This window comes from Arachis hypogaea, chromosome 16 (assembly GCF_003086295.3).
Source record: "Arachis hypogaea cultivar Tifrunner chromosome 16, arahy.Tifrunner.gnm2.J5K5, whole genome shotgun sequence".
Taxonomy (NCBI): Eukaryota; Viridiplantae; Streptophyta; class Magnoliopsida; order Fabales; family Fabaceae; genus Arachis; species Arachis hypogaea.
In genome coordinates, this window is record NC_092051.1 from 11,428,133 (window position 1) to 11,440,869 (window position 12,737).

The window sequence follows — 12,737 nt, forward strand, 5'->3', positions numbered from 1 at the left end:
TTTAAGAACAAAAAATTTTATTACCATTTAAAATCTTGTGTATTAAAGTATTGCCATTTAAAATATTTATTTATGTATTAGGATATTCTGTATTTATTAGAGTCCATCAATGTTCTTTTTTTATATTAGCCTTTGATTTTCATCTAATAAAATCTAATGGTCTATATAAACATGGCACATCCAATAAGTACATAATTGTTATGCTCATTTTAGACATATCCCACCTGTAATTATACCAAATAATCTCATTTTCAGCAAAAACACCAATATTTTTCTAGAGTAAATTACCATTTCTATTCACAAAAATTGAAAATGCTGACATATCTACTCATAAAAGAAAAAAAATTACCATATGTGCCCATGAGATATAGGTTCTGCATAACAAAATTATCCAAACATTAAAAAATCACCTAAAATCCTTAAATTACCCTTATCTTCATCACCACTTTTCTAATCTCAAAATCCACCACCACCCAAACTCTTCTTCACCACCACTCTCATCCCCAACTATTACCATCACTGCCGCCATCCAAAATCCACAAGCTTCCCAGACGACCTCCCTCCATGCAGTCTCCGCTCTCTTGGCTCTCCATTCTCAGTCACAGAGGCAGTCTCACTCACCATAATCACCTCCCTCATCCTTTCTCGCACACCACCCTTAGCTGGTTCAGCCACCTCCAGTAATCTCCAACTCCCCCAGATTGTCGCCGCCAGCTTAGTCCCTGCCAGATCTACTCCTTCTCGCCATAAACTCAAGACATTTTCTAATTCAGAATTTCTACTACTCAACATCCATTCAAAACATTCAGAAACAAAAACTCCAAATTTATAATCAAAGCTTCTGGATCTGGTACCAACATCCCTGAATGTAGAATCATGCTCTCCGGACGAAGGCAGTTGTGGGTGGTGCGAAATAGACTCGGCTGAAGAAGCCAACGATAGAATCCCTTTGAACACTAGTGTCTCGCGACGAACGGCCAGCAACAATGCCGTCGTGAAGGAAAAGTGGAGCAAATAGGCGAAAACAAGTTCTATTTACCTTGATGGAATAGTAATGGGAAGGGCGAAGATCTCGGATCCATGGGTTCCGACGCGAACTTCTGATCGTGGCTATGCTACCACCACTCAATGACGATCTTTTCTTGGGATCGAAAAGATGAGACGTAAGGCCACGGATGACGACGACGTCACCAGAGAGAACAATAGCACGTAATAAAGAGAGAGAGAAGAGAAAAGGGGGAGGCTGGCTCTCCGAAACAGATTTTGGTTTGGGAAGGGGTGAAGAGGAAGAGGGGGGAAGACGATGGTAGTAGTGATGGAAATTGGAGAGAAGGGTAGTTTAAGAATTTTATTTAATTTTTTAGGGTTTAAAATTTTTGCTTGCAAAAGTCATTTTTTATGGGTACAAATAGTAATTTTCGTCTTCGATAGATAGATATATCAGCGTCTACAATTTTTTTTCCAAAGATAAATATTATTTTATTAATATAAAATAAAAGTGTTTCCATAAGGAAGTACAAAAGAATTGGGTATTCCCATTTATCATCAGCTGTGACTGAAAGACTAAGAGCTTAAAGAAGAGTAAAGTAAGAGTAAAGAAAAAGTAGCATCTATCAGGTATGGTTCACGAGTTCACACACTAAATTGCTAGCTTCTTTCACTATCTCTGGTGCTGGGCTTATTACCTTCTCAAAAACACACCGATTCCTCACTTTCCAAGTGCTCCAACACAACGCCGCTATGAGGAGGGTCTTTTGTCTACCGTCGAATTGAGCCACTGCCCAGGATAAGACTCGTTGCCACCAATTGAAAAAAGTTTCTTCTTCTCTCATCCATAGGTCAGGGGTTATTAAGCTTAGGCTCCATATTATTGAAGACAGGGGGCATTGGAACAAAGCATGAGAAATTGATTCAGCCTTCAACATGCATCTTGGACAAGTGGCAGGAGTGGATGCGAACCGGCTGTGAACTTGTTGCAACACCGGAAGCTTTTCATGAAGACTTTTCCATAGAAAAATCTTAATTTTATGTGGTAATTTCAACTCCCAAATGCTATTCCAGACTCTGTTGTGTATGTTCTGGGACCTCAATGAAGTAGGAGAATGAAAGAATCCATAAGCAATTTTGTATCCTGACCCAACTTCATATATACCAGATTTTGTCCAGCACCAATTAACTTCATCCTCCTCCTCTGTTGGTTTGATTGAAAAAATTTTATTGCATATATCAACTGAAAAAATCGACTCAATCAGATTTTTATTCCAACTTCTATCAGGATTTAGTAACGCACTAACGTAATACACTTGCATATTTGGCGGGATTGTGAGTGCATTTTGAGGGACATTAAGGGGCATTGGTGGTGGGAGCCAAGGGTCATGGAAGATGCAAACATTAGTGCCAGAGCTTATTTTCCATAACAAGCCTTTCTCGATCACCTTGCGCCCTTCAAGAACACTTCTCCAACCCCACGACGGTACGCTTTCTATCTCTGCATGTAGGAAATCTGTATATCTGAAATATTTAGCTTTGAGCATTCTTGATATAGTAGAATTAGGGTATTTCATTAGACGCCAACATTGCTTGCCCAATAAAGCCAAATTTTGCGCCCTTAGATCCTTGATCCCCAGCCCTCCATCTTTCTTTGGTCTCGTCATTGTGTCCCATTTAATCCAAACCATTCTTTGTTCTGCGCCTTTTTGACCCCACTAAAATTGCGAGAGCATACTATGAATCTCAGTCAACAGCGTGTCTGGGAGCTTGAAACAAGAGAGTGTATAAATAGGAATCGCCTCCCCCACCGCTCTCAATAGCGTGTGCCTGCCACCTGATGACAATATACTTCTTTTCCAACCCATAATCCTCTTCTGAACTTTATCCTTGATAGTTCCAAAGGTTGCTTTCTTTGATTTTTGAACTATAGATGGCAGTCCCAGGTATTTGTCTTGTGCTCCGATATGTTCAATATTTAGTGTCTGAGCAACTGCTAGTCTTGTGTTCTGAGGAGTGTTGTGACTGAAAAAGATAGCCGACTTATTCAAATTGACTTTTTGCCCACTAAAACCCTCATAGGTCTCTAGCAATTCTAGAATGCTTTGGCTTGTATTAGGTGCGCTCTTGCAAAAAAGAATTGAATCATCAGCAAACAAAAGGTGATTAATTGTTTGGCATCTCCGATTAACTTGAACTCCTTGAATTAATCTGTTTTGCTCTGCCTTGTGTAGTAAGAAGGAAAGTCCTTCTGCACAAAAAAGAAAGAGATATGGAGATAGGGGGTCACCCTGTCGGATGCCCCTATTTGGCCTAAAATAGCCAAATGGTTGACCTTCCACAATAATAGAGTAAGAAACAGTCGTTACCAATTCCTTAGTCCAGTTAATCCATTTAGCATCAAACCCCAGCTTATCCATAATATACCATAAAAAATGCTATTCAACCCTATCATAAGCCTTGGTCATGTCTAGTTTAATAGCCATCTCATGCTCTGCCCCACTTCTCTTATTTTTCAAATAGTGCATACATTCGTGGGCAATTAGAATATTATCTGAAATAAGTCTTCCTTTGAGAAACGTACTCTGATTTAGACTTATAATTTTATTCATAATACCTTGTAATCGGTGCACCATAACTTTAGAAATGGGTAGAAATGGTAATTTATATAAAAAAAATTAGCCTAAATTGTTTCTTGGTTCTTTATTAAAAAAAAATAAAGAATAGGATTGATAAAAAAAATTTAGTTAATAGTCCAACGAGAATAAATAAATGCAGAAACTAAAACTTTTTAAACTTTATGTAAACTTAAGTTTAAGATGTAAAATTATATATGCGTTTAAAAAAAACAAAAAATTGAAGTGTGTTTAAAGTGATCGTTTATCTTTTTCCTTTCGAGCTGGAGGGTTATATTCATCATTTTATGAGAAGCTATTGATATGGATTTTGCAAATTAATTTTCGCAAAATTATCAACAAGTGTACTGGATCGCATCAAGTAATACCACGGTGAGTGTGTTATTGTTTCCACGAGAATTAAGGAATTAAGCAAGTAAGTAATGATTGATTAAGTATTCTAATTAGACAATTCACAATTTGATGATGAACAATTGATAATAGAAACATGTAATTTAAATTATTTGAGCAATAAGTAAATGAAAGCAATAAATGACCTGAAAGTAAATAACATAAATATAAATTGCTGAAAATTAAAATTACAAGAATGTAAAGAAAGCAACGTAAATGAACATTAAATTAAGGCAATTTTAAAGTAAGGAAAGAAGAGAATAATGGGAGAAACATTTGGGCACAGAGATATTAAGTTCTCTAGATCAAATAGTTTTTATCTCAACTTCAATCATACAATCATTAATCTCTTGACAAATCATAAGTGATTAAATTCCAGTTCTTTGATAATTAAATCTCTCTTGACTTGATCAATTGCTAATTCCTTGATCAAATTGCTCATGAGAAGAGATAAAGTATGTTCTCTTATTTAAAACCACACAATTTTATGAATCTATGTGTGGTTGGTTAAATGTCATGTTATCAATCCAAATCCAGAATCACAAGAATTTGAGAGAAAGAGCTTCAACCTTAGTTTCATGAGTCTACTTTTCTAAGTGATCATAAAATTCAATTTAGATTCAAACTCTTTTATAAAAGATTTGAATCCTTGGAATGAAGAAGAAATACTCTTTCTAAAGAAGCAAATGAAAGATGAATTGAAAATGAAGAGTAAATCTCATTTGATCCATTAAATTCAATAGAGCTCTTTTCTCCAATGAAAAGGAAATTAGCTACTCATGCCTTACAAAATGTGAATGAAGTAAGAATGAAAATAGAAAGTAGAAGAAGTGGAAGAAGTTTTTCCTTTTTTTGATGAGGCTTTCTCATCCTCTATTTATAACCTATTCTAAATAACAAATTCAAATAAAATTCAAATTACAGGCAAATGTAATTTCTAATTAACTATCACCATGAGGCTTGCTTGTGAGTGGGTCTTTGAACTTTGATTGATTGTGAATTGTAACTTGGATGAAGGTTGGAGGCTGCAAGGAAAGCTGGCATGTGGTTCAAGTGCTACTTGATTGGCACGCTTATTTTAAAGAAGAATTACTTCTTGGAGTTGTGGCCCAGTGCGCCACTCTCCCACACTCCAGTCTACACGCCAGCACCAAAATGGTGCCCCTGGGAGTGCAAATTTGAAGTCGAGTAGAATTCCCATGTTGGCTACACGCTGCTGGACACGCCATCCTTGCAACGCTAAAAGATGGGGTCGTTCGTTGCCCCAAACTGAATGTCCACTATAAAGTATTATATATCGTTGGAAAGCTCTGAAAGCCATCTTTCTAACGCTGCTGAAAGCGCATCATTTGGACCTATATAGCTTAAGTTATGCTCTTTTGAAGATAAAGATGTTACCCTGATGTATTTGCAGGTTTGAAGGCATGTGAAATCCCACTCTGACCACACGCTACTCCACACGCTGGATTTGCAATGCTGAAAGATGGGCCTGTTCGTGACCCCAAATTAAATGACCGCTATAAAGTATTATATATCGTTAGAAAACTCTGGAAGTCAGCTTTCTAACGACGCTAAAAGCGCATCATTTAAACCTTTATAGCTCAAGTTATCTTTGTTTGAGTGAGAAGAGGTAAGTTTGGCGTGTACCCAGGGACACGCTTCTTGTTAGGCTAAGTGTCCTCTGGGATTGTGGCCCAACGTGCCACTTTCCAAACACGCCACTTCACATGCCAAGTTTGAGAGGAATTAGAGCACGAAGGCGTGTGGCTAGAGACACGCCACTTCACACGCCAATTTTGAAGAAGAATTGGAAGCTCTCTGGAGTTGTGGCCCAGCGTGCCACTTCTCCCGTACTTCAGTTCACACGCCGAGATTGAGGGGTTTGGAGGTTCGAAGGCGTGTAGTGTTCGCACTTCCCTTCACATGCCATTTCACACTTGAGTTGTAATTGGTGATTGGAGATTCTTTACTTCCTTGGCTCAGTGTGCCATTTTTTCAAATTCCACACTTCAACCTACATGCCACACTTTTTTTGCTTGTTTGTTTGTTTTTTTTTTTAAGTTTGAGGTCCTCAAAGTAATGTTCCTAATAAATTTTTAAATTTTTTATTACCGAATATCAATCAAGATTTATTAACTTCTTATAAAAAATAACTAAAAAAATAAAGCTAAAGATGCTTATGTATCAACTACAAGACAAAAAAAATTTACTTGCAACTTGATCGTATGAAAAATATTGAATTATAAGAAAGTACTATGAAAATGACTAATGAACTACCTTCTTTCTTTCACGGAGAACTCTTCTCTCTAAAATAGGGTCTTTAGAACTACAGGTTCTGCAATTATACGTTTCATCTTTCTCATCTTTACATCAATTTCTGTATACCTTCTTTCTTTTAATTCTGCAATACTAGACATGAACCATAAAAAGGAACAATCTGTTGAAGGCAAAGTTATCTACATCAATCTAGAGGACGACGAGAGCTTTATTGAAGAAAATTTGAATATGGTGGCGAAGATTCTCTCAGACAAAGAAGTTAGTTTCAAGACTTGCAAAGCAGCACTTTTGAGAATCTGGAGGAATCCAGAAGGAGTAGCGTGTAAGACTCAAAATTTTCGAAAAGATATTATTATGAGTTAATTTCAATTTATTTAGTTATTAAAGACGTTACTTTTAGAAATTATTTTATTAAAAATAATTAAATCAAGTTTTGATAATTAAATGAGAAGTTTTACTTAGTTTTATAATTATTGAATAATTTTTTATATTTAAATTATAAATCTTAATAGTTTTAAAAGAATAAGAATTTTATACTATTTAATTTAAATAATTGAGATTTTAGAATTTAATACTTTAATTTTATAAACAAAGAAAATAAATTATATTATCTCTAATTTTAAAATACTTGATTGGAAGTCAATTAGCAAATTGATAATTAAATAGTACTTTAAAACAATTTTAAGGGATTAAATTAGATATTTAATTAACACTCTATACCCCTAATTTTATTAAAATTACCTAAGCTATCCAAACACTAACCCCTCACTGCCACTCACACTCACCGTCTCACCACCATTCACCCTTTTTCCCACTGCCATTTCCTTCCTAACAACACAATCTCAGCAACTTTGACAAAAAATCCCAAAAGAAAGAAAGAGATAAAAGAAAGAGAGGGAGGAACGAAGAAACAGAAGGGAGAAAAAAGAAGGGAGAGAGCGGGGTTGCGACGGGGAGAAGAGAAGAGAAAAAGGAGACGCGTCGGCGCTGCTGGGCCTCGCCGCCGCCGTCGCGTCGTCATCGGGTCTTGGAGGGAGACCATGACGTTGAGTCGTCGCTGATGATTCGCCCACGAGCTACTGTGGGAGAAGCAGAACAATGAAGAGAGGGAGATGCATGAGGATGAGGAGGTCGCGACCAATCTCGTCGCCATCAGTGTCGTGGGTTTCCGCCGCCATTCTGTCTGTCAAGCTACTGTGAAGGGAGCCACCACCGTGGATATGAGGAGGAAAGGAGGAGGAGCGGTGTCTTCGCGATGGGCTTTAGAGGAGGGAAAGGCATGCAGCAGGGGAGAAAGAGATTTGCTCCTACTGCCATCGAACTACACCGCCGCTGTCCCCGCCATTCGAGTTGTCACCGGTGAAAGCAGCTGCTACTGGAACTCGCCGGAACTGCTTGGGGTTACTGCCACTCCTCCTGGTTATGTTTGAATCGTGTTGCCACATCTCTGGATGTCGAGAACAGCATCATGGCCGTCGGGACCACCGCTTGAGCCGCTGCTTTTCGATTCAATGTTTCTTCTTAATTATGGTAAGAGTTTTCGTTCATGAAACCCCTTTAGTCATTGTTCTGTTATCTTAGCTGAGGTTTTGCACATTATTTGTTATATGATTGAGTTTCAATTATTACATATTGTGATTAGAGTTACCGTGGTTGCTGCAAAAGTTGTATGGAGCTATGGTTATGGCTGCCGCTGTTGCGGGCCAGGAGAAAAATGAGTTTGTGATGCGTTTTAGAGTTTTTTAGTTTTGACTATTTGAGGTAAGGGTTTTTCTTAAAATCTATTTTATATTATAGAATTGTTATAAATAGATATGGATGTGAAAAATGTATTCCTGTGATTATGTTTGTCTTATGGATGTGATTGTTCACTGAATTTGAATTACTGATTGCTTAGGTGGTGTGCGGTTGTGGATAAGAAATTGATAATAAAACTGAATCAGCATTGAAAATGATTTGATTTTGAAAGCGGTTTGATTTTGAATTAGTTTGATTTTTGGAAATGATTTGATATTTAATGCTAGTTGGGAACGGGTTGGAAAATGTGGTTTTGATGGGACCCGTAAGGGTGGCATAGTCCGAATTTTAAAGGAGATGCTGCCCAGATTTTTATAAAAATTGGAGACTTCGTTTAAAATGGTTATTTAGAAATATTTAGATTTTTAAGGATTTTATAATTTGATTTTTGCAGTTATTAAGAAAAGGGTTACGTTTTGAAGTTTGATTTATTTAAAAAATAATGAATTATGTTTTGAATCTGTATTATTGAAGAAAGTAATAAGAGGTATGATGAGAATGAGTATGAGAATGAAGATTGATTTTTTAGTATTATTTTTGAATAATTGAATGATAATGAGAATGAATGTGAAAATGAAATTGAATTTGATTGAGATACCTGGGCAGTAGCAAGGATTGTGGTTCGTCCCGCTTGCTCCAGGTCAGTGATTATGACGCCTGGGTAGTAGCAGGCTAGCAGCAGTAGTAGATTATTCCACTTGCTCCAGGTTGAGTTTTTAAACACCCGCCTGGGTAGTAGTGGTAGTAGTGGTTCTTCCACTCGCTCTGGGTTAAGCGGGTAGTAGCAAGGGGGTTGTAGCTCAAACCCACTTGTTCTACGATGGGTGTTTTAGTCCAAGGTTAGCTACCAGGACATGTCGAGTTGGCTATATAATCGACAAATAATATTATCAGCCGTAGGACAGGCATGCATCATATGCATTTACATGTTTTGTTTGAGTTTGAATTTGTTTTGGACTGCCTAATTGCTAAAATGTTATTAGCTACTATCTAAGCTATTTGCTGTAACTATTATCTATACCTGTGTTTTTCTTGTCTGTTTTGCCTGTGTTTGTTCCTGATGTGGTACTTTTGAGACTGAGTATTAGTAAATGAATTGATGCCTTTGATGATAATGTGATTGATTATGTTTGGGCCGAACGCCGAGGTTGATTATGTTTGGGCCGGGGGTCGAGGTTTGATTATATTATATTGCACAGGAGGCCGTGACTTGATTTTGTTCTGGGTCGGAGGGGCTGTATTTGATTATATTATGGCGTATTATTGAATTTTGGAATTTTTTTATAATTTAAAGAAAAGAACTTTGAATTTGGATAAGTAAACGTCGGGTTTTTTTCAAAATATTCATAAGATAACGATAATCACTGAGCTTGAAAACAGTTTTTTTATTAAATATCTTCTTATAAAAAATTCTAAAAATCTATGGTGAGACCATGTGGTTAGGTTCTCACCCCCTACAGCTTTATTGTTTCAGTAAACGGAGGAAGAAATTTATGAAGAGTTTTATTGCATTTTGCTTTTACAATGTTTTAGTTTAGATATTATTCTTTCCTCGCCATTAACATTATAATTTTGTAAGAGGGATAGGAGTTGTATGATTTGTATGTATATAATATGTATAAGTTACTTGAGTAATAAGTTATGTATATTGGTATATGCTTGTTTGTTTTTAAGATAAAGTAATTTTTTCGGTTTTTCAAAGGAAACAGTGGTACAATTTCGAGTCAAAGGCTCCTATTATATTATTAAGTATACGAAGTCATCATAATACCTTTTACTATCAAAGTGGCGTAGCCGGAAGCGTGACATTCTGATAGTAAGGGTGTTACATAGCGATCTCGGATGTGGGCAGAAACAAAGTGCTTATCAGCTTCAGGGATACTAGGAAAGGTATCCAGATACGCAAGGGAGGACCTTGGAGCATTAGAAAAAATCTTGTTAACCTGCAGATATAGAATGGAAGATAGTCAGTGTACGATGTGGACCACAAATATATGGAATTATGGGTACAAATACATGGGCTTCCACTTAATTACATAACAAGGAAAACAGCTGAGATTATTGGTAAGAAAATAGGAGTCGTGATGGAAACAAAAAATCCGAGATTGAACAACATACTACGGAGAACTTTTTTGAGGGTGAAGGTAACATTGAACATCACTAAACCTTTACCTACTGGCTTCTGGCTAGCAACAAAAAATCATCAAACTCTTTGGGTTGATTTCAAATATGAAAGGATTCAAGACAGCTACTGTCTAAACTGTGGAATCCTATGTCATAGTAAGAAGGAATGCAAAAATTCAATGGCTATGGCAAGCTGGGACCCGACGAAACCAAGGTATGGACCAGGAATGGGGGTTATTAGAGCCAAGGCAATTTCAGCCATAAAGATAGCGGCACGGACAAGAGAGTAGGATGAGGGATTGAGAGAACTCTTGAAGCTAACTCAGAGCAACAAAAGGTGAGAGGTAGGGAGAGCCAGGGATCAATAGAGCAGGTCGAAGAGGTTTTAGTAAGTTTATTGAACAAGTGTGTTATTTCAGAAGAAAAAGATTTAAGAATGGGTGAGAAGTCAGCCGACTTTATAAATAAAATGAGAAAAGGAAAGGATAAGCTTCAAGAGATAGAAGAGGAAATTAGGACTTCCAGACCCAATGTCATTTTCTCTTTGGATCAAGCGATTTCTGGACCATGCAATTTTCAGAATGATAAAGAGGGGCAAGCGGACCATATACAAGTCATGGAGAATAAGGAGGCCCAATCTTTTGTTATGAAAACAACGCTGAATGAGTTACAGCTAGATGAGCTGAAGGAAACTAAGGATCAAACAAAAAATCAGCAAGTAGAGGAAGGTGGCAGGGAGAATGACAGGTGTCTAACAATCAGAGAAGAGTTGGAAAAGCTTTTTGGCAAGAAGGAGACCTAAAAAAATCAACATTTCAACAAGGAATTGATGAAGCAAGCAAGGAAGGAGACAGAAATCATAAGGCATAATGTAGGCCAGCTGTGAAGTTATAGGAAAAAACAAAAAATGAAAAGAATTATTACTGCAGGTGGTAGAACCATGATTCAAAGAATGGAGAATGGGAATGAGTATTACGTCAAATTAGCTGAGGATCAACAAGAAATGGAAGATGATAACGTTGCAATGCCACAACAGAGGAATGAATATCAGTGGGCTTTAGAGCTGGCTTATAACATCAGGATGAATCTGAACCTCAAAAGAAAAAAAAGATACAAGCAACAAGGTTGTTTATGAAGATAAAATGAAGGAAGCAGAAGCACTTTGTATGCAAGAACCAGGGATGAAGTCCAAAAATGAAGCTGAAACAATCATGGTTGAGGAAGCGGGCCTTGACATGTCCCACTAACAGCCATAATTGTCGTCAGCTAGAACTGTTAAGGGATTGCGGCCCCCTCGATAGTGTCTGAATAACTGAATTGAAAAGTGTCTGTAAATCTTTCAGGCCATCCCTTTTGTTCCTTATGGAGACCAAAGCTAGTAATCTAAGTTGTGTTAAAATTAGGAGAAAGTTAAGTTTTGATAACATATTTTGTGTGGAATCCCAGGGGCTGTCTGGGGGACTATGTTTATTTTGGAAGAGTAATATAAATATTCATGTTTATTCCAGGTGTGAAAACTTTATTAGAACTAAAATCAGCAGTGGCAATTATAAGGATTGGGAAGCAACTTTTGTTTTTGGCCACCCATATCACAAGAGAAGAAAGGAGTCATGGAAGGAGTTAACTTGTGCAAATAACAACTTGAAATAGCCAAAAATATTTATTGGGGACTTTAATAATGTTATTACACAAGAGGAGAAAGTAGGACTGCACCCGAAACTGACGAGTTAGATTGAAACTTTTAGAAATTTTGTAGATGAGAATGCACTCATGGACTTGGAACTACAAGGGATGAAATACACGTGGTTTAGTAATCCAAGGAATGGTTTCGTTACTAAAGAGAGGATAGATAGAGTACTTGTCAATTAGGAATGGAGAAGAGTTTTCCAACATGCCACGCTTTCAGCCTTACCAGCTATAAGCTCGGATCATACTCCTCTAGTTCTCAATCTTAAACCAAGAAGAAAAAGGAGTAGAAGTTTTAAATTTGAGGCCTATTGGCCTGACCATACCGACTGTGATACTGTTATAAGGAGAGGATGGAGTAGTACCTATAATAGTGGAGTTGATCATTGGACGAATTTGAATCGAAAGATGCAAAACTGTAAGAAGGAGTTGATCAAATAGAGTAGGGTAAACTTTAAGAGGGCAGATGAAATAGAAAAACTAAAGTACAGCCTCAAACAAGCGCAGAAAGGAGACTATACAAAGACACAACAAAAGGAGATCATTAGACTAAAAATGAAGATTACTAGACTATGAAGACAAGAGGAAAAGTATTGGGGGCAAAGGTCGAGGGTGAAATGGTTGAAATTTGCAGATAAGAATACTTCTTTCTTTCATGCCTCTACCATCCAAAGAAGGGATAGGAATAGGATAGAGAGATTAAATGATTCTAGAGGATAATGGGTGTGTGGGAAAAGCGATATTCTTAAGATGGCAGCGGATCATTTTCAAAGTCTTTTTAAGGCTTCAAAGAATTTAAATATGACTGAATGCAGAAGTAATATTCCTATTAGAGTGACT